This window comes from Lolium rigidum, chromosome 1 (genome assembly GCF_022539505.1).
Source record: "Lolium rigidum isolate FL_2022 chromosome 1, APGP_CSIRO_Lrig_0.1, whole genome shotgun sequence".
In the NCBI taxonomy this organism is placed as follows: domain Eukaryota; kingdom Viridiplantae; phylum Streptophyta; class Magnoliopsida; order Poales; family Poaceae; genus Lolium; species Lolium rigidum.
In genome coordinates, this window is record NC_061508.1 from 290,600,829 (window position 1) to 290,614,094 (window position 13,266).

At 46.4% G+C, this 13,266-nt stretch overlaps 1 long non-coding RNA gene across 1 annotated transcript; it reads right to left on the reverse strand.

Moving 5' to 3' along the window:
* Nucleotides 1-5,749: 5,749 nt before the first annotated feature.
* LOC124683909 lies at nucleotides 5,750-6,737 on the reverse strand. Its single transcript, XR_006996858.1, has 3 exons — nucleotides 6,686-6,737; nucleotides 6,044-6,410; nucleotides 5,750-5,864 (listed from the first exon to the last, which is right to left on the reverse strand). It is a non-coding gene; the product is annotated as an uncharacterized LOC124683909 (long non-coding RNA).
* Between the last annotated feature and the right edge of the window lie 6,529 nt (nucleotides 6,738-13,266).

The window sequence follows — 13,266 nt, forward strand, 5'->3', positions numbered from 1 at the left end:
TATCTCTTCTTATCCGAACCTGGACGGTGAAGATGAAGGGCGCCGTCAGCAAGATGATGCCGAAGAAATGTCGATAAACGACGATCTTGAATTGGAAGTAGCAACCACCTCCGGCGCCGAGGTATATATATACATTGAGCCTCTGGTGATACAAACTAACTGATTTGAATAAATATGTGTGTACTAACGCGCGCGACTCTCTTTCTTATTTTAGCCCTCGGCCGGATCGTCGAAAAAATCGAGTACGTCGTCAAAGCGTGGCGCAACCAAGACGATGAAACCAAACGAAACATGCACCATCGAGGTTGTCGAGGAAGCAACCGGCGAGCCGGCGGGAGCCCAGCAAGAACGCCACCAAGTTTATCGGCCAATGCGGAGCCGTTGTTAGAGACAACGTCTCGATCACCGATCCGAGGAGTGGAATGAGCCAAAGAAGGCACGTCTTGGTTTCACTTTTGTCGATAAGAGAACAAAAAAAGATTGCTTCAAGAAGCTTATAGAACATTTCGTTCTACCTCCGAATACCGCGAGATACGATGAGGCGGGTAACAAGATTCGAGGAAAACAAGGAGAGGTGCAAGCTAGTCAAACGGTTCGCTCTTTCTAAGATGGCCGACGCATTCGGAAATACAAGCAAAAACTAGCCCATGACTTTGTCAAGCGGGGCAAGACTCCGGTTTTCGAAGGACAATATGAGAAACTGCAACATGATTGGCCGAATTTGTGAAGCAAAAGAAATCGGAGCAGTTCCTTGAAATGTCGAAAAAAATAAGAAGAATGCGGCCAAGAAGGAGTACAATCATATTATGGGGCCGGGGAGGGTATCGCTTTTGGCGGCCTAGGTGGGAGAAGATGGAGAACGAGCCGAGGACGCGAGGAATCCGTCCAGGTACGGAGGGATGGGACCCAAGGGCCAAAGAGCTGGTGAGTACGGGCATGGGGGATCGGCTGAACCCGGAGACAGGGGAGTGTGTTTATCGGGGCAAAATAATTAAACCCACCCAAAAGCTTATTGAGGCAATGAGGGATGCTCAAGAGGGGAGGATCAAGTTCAACGAGAGAACGACGCCACGACAAAAGCCCTCGGGAATCTCGAACACGGAGGACGTGTACGAGGCATGCCCGGGGACATTCCGTGGAAACTAGGGTTCCCCAGAACGATGACCCGTACGGTTACGGAAGCCGTAAGAGAAAGATGGATCGGGATGCGGATGTTGTGGCGAAGTTGGTAACGGAAATGGATGTGATGAAGAAAACCGTGAGTGTACTAGTAGCCGAAAGAGATGCAGCTCGGGCGCAGCATGAAGATCATCCAATGGATCTCGGAAGCCAGCAGCGGAGAAGAAGCAGCGTGGCTTCCACGGAGCCTCCTCGCTACCCCGTGGACGATATAAAGGAGATGAAAGCATGTCATCTGTATTATCCTATCGGGAACATGTCCATGAAGGTAGCCATCGGCAGTGCTTTACCACCTAGAGCACTCCACCACAACAACCCCATTCAAGATGGCTATGCTCGTGTCACGGTGGAGGAGATAGTCCAAGGGTTTGAGGACCCGGACATTGACATTGCTACACCCGAAGGGGCGACAAGACTTGGAGATGTCAAGCGCCGAGTTCATTCTATGGCGAAGAAGTTTATCAAGTTTCCGGGCGAGGCGCCAACAAGTCCACCCCCTACGGTGGTGGTGGTGGCGGCGGTGGCGGTGGTGGTGGTGGTGCTTCACCTACACCTCCTTCACGAGGGCCGACGCCGCCCCCAATTCACCTCCCGGCGGGTAAGCGACCGCCGCCCCCTAGTCCGCCCCGGGCGGGTAAGCGAACGCCGCCCCAATCCACCTCCGGCGAAGAAGCGGAAGCGGCGAGTCCTGGATTATTAACCCGGACCCTTACGTACCTAAGAAAACAAAGGTGCCGGAGCCATCACCGAAGCCTCTCCCCGGGAGGCCTTGGGAAAGTAGTGCCGAGGAAGTCGAGGCGGGCGCGGGCTGCCGATTTAGAGAAATGGAAGGCGAGCTGCAAGAAGAAAATAGAGGGCGAGCCCAAGCCGGTATATTCGATGAGCAAAAGAAGTGGGCTAAGTCATTTTTGAACACACCGTCCCAAGCCGCAAAGAATCGCTCGACGACTATGCACGTGAACTTCGTAGGCAAGCACTCGCGTTCAAGAGGAACCAAGATTTGGCGGAGAAGCGGGAGAAGAAAGCCTTGGAGGAGGCCGAGAAAAAATTAGAAAGGGGAAAGAAGTTGCCCAGCTCGGGGAACAAAGTAAACAATCGATCGCCCCGCTCATAGTGCAAGCCGCCGGTCCGGATGCCCCCGATATCATAGCGAGCTGCGGCAGCTACATGGATTGACTGTAACGAGTGCCATAGAACAAGCGGCCGACATAGGTATCACTCTTCGTGCACTCGTTAGGCCTTGATGAGGCGCCAATGAAGGACGTAGTTTTTACATATGTGAAGAATGGCCCTCTCGTCGAGCCTCGCGCGAGGAAGAGGATCTACCTCGACAAATGAAAGGTCTGCTAAATTGGTACAAGAGTTACATAAAACTTAAAAACGCCAAAGACTATATTTATGCGGAAGTTAGAGTTGAGCATCACTTCAAACATTACTATATAACAATTCATCGGAGTGAATTGTTCCAGTATGTTCAATCTGCGCGACCTCGACAAATCTATCATCGGTTGCTACGTTACGTAAGTGATTTATTAATTTCTACCCCATCTCGTTCATCTCGTTGTCCTAACTATCTTGTTGTCTACGCTATTATGCGAGAATGAAGAAGCGGGAAATGCAAATAAGGAACATCAATGATGTTGGGTTCATTGACCCACACATCGTTAATTCATATGTGTTAGAACACCACCCCGCCGACGTGGAGAAAGACCTGTTTCGGTTTCTTAGAAAACGAGCAACTCAAAAGTGATATTCTATTTCCTTACCATTTTGGGTGAGTGTTTCTGTCTTGAGCACATTCTCTTTTGTTTACTCTCCATGCATGGTATGTGGCTAATCGATGAGTTATATATGCATGATCGTGCATGTATCGTGTCCGCGAGTTCCACTTGGATTCGATGGTAATTCAAATTCACACCTCCACGGTTCTCATCCACGACTCTCTGAATATGGATGCGGCGCTTTGGGCCGACATGAGAAAAATGATGCAAAAGTAATTGTTTTCATTCATTTGCGCTCTATATCGATCGGCCTATTTCGTTCATCATTTCCTAATATCAAGTAACTAATTAATAACTCTCTTGTTCATTTAATTTTCTTTGCCTCGTAGGGTTTGGAGACGGTTCGTAGATGAAAAGGTCGGTGAATTCAAAAAAGAGCTACATTTTAAAAGGGCGGTGCGGATGACCGGGGATATTCAGCCACCGGGGACCAATCTATGTGGATACTATGTTTGTGAGAGGATCCGGAGATACACCAATGAGCGGGACCGATCGGATGAGCTCAACATCAAGAGGAATAACCTCCGGAAGACGCTTAGTCCGAAGCTCGCTTCCGACCACTTCGGGAGGAACTAGTTGGATGGTTCGCGAGGAAGTCATCGATCCTACGGGACAACACTACGTAGAGGACGTAGAACTATACATGCATTAAATTATGTATGGAAACTTGTTCAAACTTGTATATGGTCATCCGATGATATTGAATATATATTGTATATTCCTCTTGAATTCTTTTTGGTTCTAATTTCAAATTTGTTTGAAATTGTACATTCATATGCATGCATGTATGTAGTACCGTAGAATATGTGAAACGTACTCCTTCAAAATTACAAATAAAGCACAAAAAAAATAAAACAATACAAATTAAACGGAAAACGAGGTTTAGGGGGCAGGTTTAGGGGGGGGCCTAAAACCCTAAACCTGCGGCGGCCTTTAGTCGCGGTCGGCCGAAAGAACCGCGACTAAAGGGCCTCCGCCCGACGGTCGCCTGGCGCCCACGTGGACGGGCCTTTAGTCGCGGTTCGTAAGCAACCGCGACTAAAGGGGGGGCCTTTAGTCGCGCTACTTTGGTCGCGGTTGCGCAACCGCGACTAATGGCAGTTGCGAACCGCGACCAAAGGCCCTTTTTCCACCAGTGTCAAATGAGATGCACTCTCTGGCGGTATGCTGTCGAAGCAATCCATGAGATGCTTACAGCTATCATCGTCATGCAACATACGTGTCAAATGCATGCCATGTCGCTTGACACATGTCGGACTGCTTGAGTCTCGTGGTATAAGTTCTGGGGGAGGGCAGAGAACTCTGCCTTATCTTCTTTCTCCGTTTCTTACCTTTCCCTCCATAGATTCCGCACTAAGGAGCGTATCCGTCTTCATCATGGCTGACGGAGAGGTGAGCCGCTCGTTCAGTAGTACTTGCTTCAATGTACATGCTCATTTCAGTAATGCTTGTTTCAGTGTACATGATCATTGCAACAATACCTGGTCGTTCTGGTTGATCTTCTGGGAATTTGATTGTACTCTTTGTGTTCTTCTGGTGCAGCCACCGCAGGTGAACACACTTGTATTCCGCGGCGAGGTCAAGGGTGATCCCGAGAGCGCTGTGGAGAGCGCGGCCGAGGTCGCTCTCCGCTACCTGTGCGACGAGTACGGCTTCCACCTCGACGACTTCAACTACTCCGCCTACATTGAGAGCAGGGAGACTCTGCTCGTCGCACAGGAATACAACCGCAAGCTGGGCGCACTGCTCGAAGCTATGCAGGACAGGGCCATCCGCAAGAAGCAGCAGCTCGACAAGCTTGTCAAAGACGTGAAGGAGGTCTGCCTCAACTTCGCCGACGTGCTGCCTGTGCGTGCTGCTGGCCAGAGCGGCGTCGAGTATGTCGGTCCGCCTTCGCCGCCGGCAGGCGGATACGACAAGCTGGCCCTCGATCTCGTCCAGCTTCTTCAGTAAGAATGTGTTGCCGTGTTGTTTCCAGCTTCTTCAGGTCTGTACGTGCTGGGAACTCGTCGAATGTTGTCCTTTGCTGCTCAGTTTAGATGTGTAGGTACCTATCTTAGAATCGTCTAGTAGTCAAATAGTAAACGCGGCGGGCGGAGATGCGGATGCGGATGCGCACGCGCACGCGCCCCGTTCCGTATCGCCTCTGCAGGCAAGAACGGGGCAATCAATGTGCACGGGCCGGTACGGTAGCAGCCTAATTTGCCCTCACGAGTCAAGTCACAGGCACAAGGAGTACCTACACACGCGCGCCAGCCAGCCTGGATATGTAGCACCAGCTCATCATTAATTCGCCAGCCTGGCCCGCGCCGTCAATTTCTCCTCTCCTCTCCTCTCTTCCTTTCTTTTTTCATTAATTCCCTACTGTATCAAATCCATTTTGGATTCTCTCCTCAACTAGCAGCATTCCTCCATCCATCGCTTTCTTCTTGTCTTGCCCAACTGCCTGGACCATACGGATTGGTTTTTCTCTAACTTCTTTTCTTGCCTCATACTAGTACTACTGTAGTACGAAAAACATATAAATGCCAACGCTGATTCGAATTCTCCATCCAAAAATATCCATCCATCGGCCTGCTGCTCATTGCACTCTCCTCATCTGCTAACATTCACTTGCTCACGTGTATTATTAGCTCAAACACTGAATCCATCTATTTTATCTTTTTCTTTTCTTGCCCATCTGCAGCATGCTCCTCCATGGGGATTCATTCTCTCTACCACCTCGTCAGCCTAATTGATCGTCTAAATCAGTTAAACTAGCACTCTAACTCGGCATCCGGTATTTATATATGACTGCATATGAAGAAATCATAGGACGAATTAAATCCTTACTCTTCTTAATCAATTAAAGCAGGCTCTTTCAAAAATTCGCCATGATCTTTGCTGTGTTTTCGACAGTCAAACCTGCACAGCGAACAATATATTCTTCAGTTCAGACAATAGCGCCACAACCCTCATTCGGTGACATAGACGCATAAAACTAAACTCAGACCAGAGGTCTAAATACTTCAGGAAACAGAACAAGGAGTGTCGACACAAAGCCGATGCACAATAGCACAGCAATCCCATCCTGGGAAACTTACATACACCACAACTGGCAGCAGCAAGCCAGCAACTACAGGTTCCAGCTAGATTACCCTTGTTGTCATCTACTTCTCCTCCTCATTGTCCTTGCACAAAAACAAAACATGATAAATATGTTAGCGCGCAGAATAGTATAGACCAAATCAAGAAACCATCAGCAACATATGCAAATGGCACTGTCGATTCTAGAGTCAACATGTATGGATACTAATTCATCTACATCGAGAGCAAGCATTCAACTTAACTGGAACAGACATGAATATATCAGTCAACACGGAAGACCAAAAGCTCTAGCATCCATCCAGTGAAAATGTTCTGTGTGGCTATTTCAATCAGATCCAACATATTATCCGTGTGGCTGCTGATCTGCTATTTGACCATGTTAAATCAACACAACAACACTTGAAACTACCCCAGAAAAAATACTAGCACAGTGCATCAGGACATGATCAACTACACAAGACAAATCATGATGAATCAATGTGTGTGGCTGTTCACTACTCCATCAGCACATAGCCACATAAGTGAATCGCCACTTGCTTTGGACAAGAAATAAAAAACATCTCACCAACACATGAATTAGATAGCATGTAGCACAAAAAACAGCACTTGAAACAGACTTTGGAGACAAAGATTTATACCACCCAAATTGCAAACAGGATCCGCAGCCACCGCAGCGCCTCCCCGCTGCACTTGTGGATATTCACCACCGCACCTACTCCTCATGTTACCCCTCCGAGGCGGTCACCCGGTATCCCTGCTTCACTCCCTTCAGCTCCTCCTTCTCTGATGAGCTTTGAACCTGTAAATGAAAAAGGTTTTAGCACTGTCTATGCACTAGCAAACACCAAACAATCAAAACAAAATGAGCACAACTGATGCCTACATCTCTCTGCCTACATACTAGTGCCCAATAAACATCTATGCACACAGCTAGCCTTCATTGACTGCATACACATGTACAGCCGACACATACAATCCAACCGAAAAAATGCATTTTTTTCCATGGTTACATGGAACAGGGGAACAGAGATCTCACCGGAAGCAGCACGTCGTTGTGGTGGCCGGCAGCAGGAGCGGCATATCGAGGAGGTGGTCGCCGGGAGTCCCCGACAGCAGCTGCGGGCGGACGCCGGCAGGAACGCCTCGGGAAGGCGACCAGCAGCTCGTCCTCCCATCCTCCCCGCCGCCATCCCTGCCCCGCGTGGAGTTCCTCCGGCGGCCGCGGCCATCGCGGGGCGCCAGCGTCGCTGCCTGGGTCGTCCCCGCCTGTACAAGGCCAGGCGTGGAGAGATGGCGCCGGCGTCGATATGCTGCGGGGCTCGTCCAGGGCGGGCTGGGGTAGTACGGGAAGAGGTACAGGCGGAGGGGACGTGCTGGGGTTGGAGGAGACGAGACGGCGCCGGCGGAGGTGAATGGCCGGCGAGGGAGACGACGGCCGGCAGAGGGGGTAGCCGGAGAGAGGGAAGTCGGAGAGGGAGAGGGGGCAGGGAGGAGAGGGCGGTGGTTGGGGAGATTGCGGAGGAGTGGCCGGCGGCGGAGGAGCTAGGGCGGCCGGTGGCTGGGATCTTAGGCGGCTAGGATTTAGGCTGGGCAAAGATTGGGTTGTTCCACGCCGTGGCACAGGTAGAGGAGGGGAAGGGGGAGCTAGGGCGGCGGTCTGCAGCTCGTGGGCTCGCCGGATGTGGCCGGGATGTTTGGCGACGGAACGGGAGGAGAGATTGGCCGGTGGTGTGGGTGGGGAGCAAGAAGACGATGGAGAGAGTAGTACTATGTGTCACTTTGTCGTGAGGGGTGCTGACCTGGGGATATTTTGGACGCACGCGCGGCGTGATGGGCTCCAAATATTTTTATTTTTATTCTTGTCTCCCGCCTAAATCCAAACTTTGTTCGCGTGAAAACTAGGCGGTATGCCATGTCATCAATCCATGCCATGTTCCCGCGGATCGCAATCTCATCCGTTCATCTCGTTCGTATCTATTGGCTGAAACTGCCTTCCTGCTTAGAACTAGCGTTGACCTACATGAAATTTATGTCTCCCGCTCACCCCAAAAGTAGCACTTCGGCACCAAAAATCAAATATGCATGAAACTACATGCTACCACCATTTCAATAAATAATGGTTATTCTTTTCTGAAAAGTTAAACTACCTAAAGTTTGACCAAATTTTTCGAACAAACTATTAACATGTACCGTAGAAAATCAATATTGTTAGATGCATCATGAAATATTTTTTTTATGTTATATACATCATATAACATGTACACTACAAAATCAATATTGTTAGATGCATCATGAAATGTATTTTATTATGATATCTATATCATATTATAGTTGTTCATAGTTTTTTCTAAAATATTGGTCAAAGTTTACCTAGCTTGACTTAAAAATATATAGACGCCTTATAAATTGAAGCAGAGTGAGTAGATTGTAAGAGACCACAACGATGCGTCAATGCATATGTTGCTCACTTGCGTCGTTATTCCACGAAGTGAGATGGTTAGTGCCTCTTATTTCATGTGAACAACAAACAAATGGGTAGGCACATATTTTGGGTAAGGCGTTCCAATGGTGGACCTCAGAAATCTGTCAAGGCACGCATTGTTGGAGAAGGGCAACCTTGTAGGTCGGTGGTGAGTCGGTGGTGAGTCGGTGAGCGGTGGGAAAAAGGAAGATGATGTTAGGTGATGGGATGACACATCGACATTGGGAGAGAACTAGAAGAGATAGGGGGAGTGGAAATTTCAATTGAATATATACATTGGTACACCACATAGAAACGTGAAAACCCCAAAAGAGGCAAAATTCTCTTAAAAAGTTGGGGTAGTGGCCTCAAAGTCGGATATTTGCACTATGAGCATGGAATCTTCATCTGATATAGTCTTGTTTATGAAGTTGTTGTCACTGCAAAGGTGTGTATTGTATTTTCCTGTTTCCATCAACCTTATATACCCATAGTATGACCAAATGCAACACATTAACAGTTATTAGCCCTTCCTCACGCGATTTCGCGCACCAACCTATTTCAGCGGGCCCCGCAATGTACACCCCTCAGCTTATCATCAAAAGTGTTGATCCCATGTGACATTTATCCCAGTTGTGTTATATTATGTCATAGGAGCATGAAAAAACTCAAGATAGGCCAAGTTCTTACAAAATATGGGTCGATGGCCTCGGAGTGGGAGTTTTGCACTACAAATATAGATTCTAGTCTTGTTTTGTGAAGCAAGTCCAACTTTAAAGTTGTGTATTCGATTTTCCTCTTTACAACACCTTTTTACCAATATTATAATGTGTTACACCAATGCATATATTGCTCCCATGCGCTAAAGCACCAATCTATGATCGTTATTCCATGAAGCGAGATGGTTGGTGCCTCTTATTTCATGTGAACAACAAACAAATGGCAGACACATATTTTAGGTAAGGTGTGCCAATGGTCGACCTCAGAAATCTGTCAAGGCACGACTTGATGGAGAAGGGCAACCTTGTAGGTTAGTGGCGAGTCAGTGAGTGGTGGGAGCAAGGAAGATGATGTTAGGTGATGGGATGACACATCGACATTGGCAGAGTTCTATAAGAGACAAGTGGAGGAGTGGAAATTTCAGTTGAAGATATACATTGGTACACCACATAGAAACGTGAAAACCCCAAAAGAAGCAAAATTCTTTTAAAAAGTTGGGGCAGTGGCCTAAAGTCTGAGATTTGCACTATGAGCCTAGAATCTTCATGCGGTATAGTCTTGTTTGTGAAGTTGTTGTCATTGCAAAGGTGTGTATTGTATTTTCCTATTTGCGTCAACCTTATATACCCACATTATGACCCAATGGAACAAATTAATGATTTTTTGGCCCTTCCTCACGTGATTTCACGCACCAACCTATTTCAGCGGGCCCCACGATGTCCACCCCTCAGCTTATCATCGAAAGTGTTCATTCCATGTGACATTTATCTCAATCGTGTTATATTATGTCATAGGAACATGAAAAAACTCGAGATAGGCCAAGTTCTTACAAAATATGGGTCGGTGGCCTCAGAGTGGGAGTTTCGCACTAAAAATATAGATTCTTCCTCCGAGATAGTCTTGTTTTTGTGAAGCAAGTCCAACTTCAAAGTTGTGTATTCGATTTTCCTCTTTACAACACCTTTTTTACCAATATTATAATGCGTTACCAATGCATATATTGCTCCCATGCGCTAAAGCACCAATCTATGACCGTTATTCCATGAAGCGAGATGGTTAGTGCCTCTTATTTCATGTGAACAACAAACAAATGGTAGGCACATATTTTAGGTAAGGCGTGCCAATGGTGGACCTCAGAAATCTGTCAAGTCACGACCTGATGGAGAAGGGCAACCTTGTAGGTCAGTGGTGAGTCAGTGAGTGGTGGGAGCAAGGAAGATGATGTTAGGTGATGGGATGACACATCGACATTGGCAGAGTTCTAGAAGAGATAGGTGGATGAGTGGAAATTCAATTGAAGATATACATTGGTACACCACATAGAAACGTGAAAACCCCAAAAGAGGAAAATTTCTTTTAAAAAGTTGGGGCAGTGCCCTCAAACTCGGAGATTTGCACTATGAGCCTGGAATCTTCATGTGTTATAGTTTTGTTTGTGAAGTTGTTGTCATTGCAAAGGTGTGTATTGTAATTTACTCTTTGCGTCAACCTTATATACCCATATTATGACCCAATGCAACACATTAATGGTTTTCGGCCCTTCCTCACGTGATTTCACGCACAAACCTGTTTCAGCGGGCCCCACAATGTCCACCCCTCAACTTATCATCGAAAGTGTTGATTCCATGTGACATTTGTCTCAGTTGTGTTATATTATGTCATATGAGCATGAAAAAACTCGAGATAGGTCAAGTTCTTACAAAATATGGGTCGGTGGCCTCGGAGTGGGAGTTTTGCACTACGAATATAGATTCTTCCTCCGGGATAGTCTTGTTTTGTGAAGCAAGTACAACTTTGAAGTTGTGTATTCGATTTTCCTCTTTACAACACCTTTTTTACCAATATTATAATGTGTTACCAATGCATATATTGCTCCCTTGCGCTAAAGCACCAATCTAGGACCGTTATTCCATGAAGCGAGATGGTTAGTGGCTCTTATTTCATGTGAACAACAAACAGATGGTAGGCACATATTTTAGGTAAGGCGTGCAAATGGTAGACCTCAGAAATCTGTCAAGTCATGACTTGATGGAGAAGGGCAACCTTGTAGGTTGGTGGTGAGTCAGTGAGCGGTGGGACCAAGGAAGATGATGTTAGGTGATGTGATTACACATCGACATTAGCAGAGTTCTAGAAGAGATAGGTGGAGGAGTGGAAATTCAATTGAAGATATACATTGGTACACCACATAGAAACGTGAAAACCCCAAAAGAGGAAAATTTCTTTTAAAAAGTTGAGGCATTGGCCTCAAAGCTGGATATTTGCACTATGAGCCTAAAATTTTCATGCGGTATAGTCTTGTTTGTAAAGTTGTTGTCATTGCAAAGGTGTGTATTGTTATTTACTCTTTGCGTCAACCTTATATACCCATATTATGACCCAATGCAACACATTAATGGTTTTTGGCCCTTCCTCACGAGATTTGACGCGCCAAACTGTTTTAGCGGGCCCCACGATGTCCACCCCTTAGCTTATCATCGAAAGTGTTGATTCCATGTGACATTTATCTCATAGGAGCATGAAAAAACTCGAGATAGGCCAAATTCTTACAAAATATGGGTCGGTGGCCTCGGAGTGGGAGTTTTGCACTACGAATATAGATTCTTCCTCCGGGATAGTCTTGTTTCATGAAGCAAGTCCAACTTCAAAGTTGCGTATTTGATTTTCCTCTTTACAACACCTTTTTTACCAAAATTATAATGCGTTACCAGTGCATATATTGCTCCCTTGCGCTAAAGCACCAGTCTAGGACCGTTATTCCATGAAGCGAGATGGTTAGTGCCTCTTATTTCATGTGAACAACAAACAAATGGTAGGCACATATTTTAGGTAAGGCGTGCAAATGGTCGACCTTGGAAATCTGTCAAGTCACGACTTGATGGAGAAGGGCAACCTTGTAGGTTGGTGGTGAGTCAGTGAGCGGTGGGAGCAAGGAAGATGATGTTAGGTGATGTGATTACACATCGACATTGGCAGAGTTCTAGAAGAGATAGGTGGAGGAGTGGAAATTAAACTGAAGATATACATTGGTACACCACATAGAAACGTGAAAACCCCCAAAGAGGAAAATTTCTTTTAAAAAGTTGAGGCATTGGCCTCAAAGATGGAGATTTGCACTATGAGCCTAGAATTTTCATGCGGTATAGTCTTGTTTGTGAAGTTGTTGTCATTGCAAAGGTGTGTATTGTATTTTACTCTTTGCGTCAACCTTATATATCCATATTATGACCCAATGCAACACATTAATGGTTTTTGGCCCTTCCTCACGAGATTTGACGCGCCAACCTGTTTTAGCAGGCCCCACGAAGTCCACCCCTTAGCTTATCATCGAAAGTGTTGATTCCATGTGACATTTATCTCATAGGAGCATGAAAAAACTCGAGATAGGCCAAATTCTTACAAAATATGGGTCGGTGGCCTCGGAGTGGGAGTTTTGCACTACGAATATAGATTCTTCCTCCGGGATAGTCTTGTTTCGTGAAGCAAGTCCAACTTCAAAGTTGCGTATTTGATTTTCCTCTTTACAACACCTTTTTTACCAAAATTATAATGCGTTACCAGTGCATATATTGCTCCCTTGCGCTAAAGCACCAGTCTAGGACCGTTATTCCATGAAGCGAGATGGTTAGTGCCTCTTATTTCATGTGAACAACAAACAAATGGTAGGCACATATTTTAGGTAAGGCGTGCAAATGGTCGACCTCGGAAATCTGTCAAGTCACGACTTGATGGAGAAGGGCAACCTTGTAGGTTGGTGGTGAGTCAGTGAGCGGTGGGAGCAAGGAGGATGATGTTAGGTGATGTGATGACACATCGACATTGGCAGAGTTCTAGAAGAGATAGGTGGAGGAGTAGAAATTCAATTGGAGATATACATTGGTACACCACATAGAAACGTGAAAACCCCAAAAGAGGGAAATTTCTTTTAAAAAGTTGAGGCATTGGCCTCAAAGCCAGAGATTTGCACTATGAGCCTAGAATTTTCATGCGGTATAGTCTTGTTTGTGAAGTTGTTGTCATTGGAAAGGTGTGTATTGT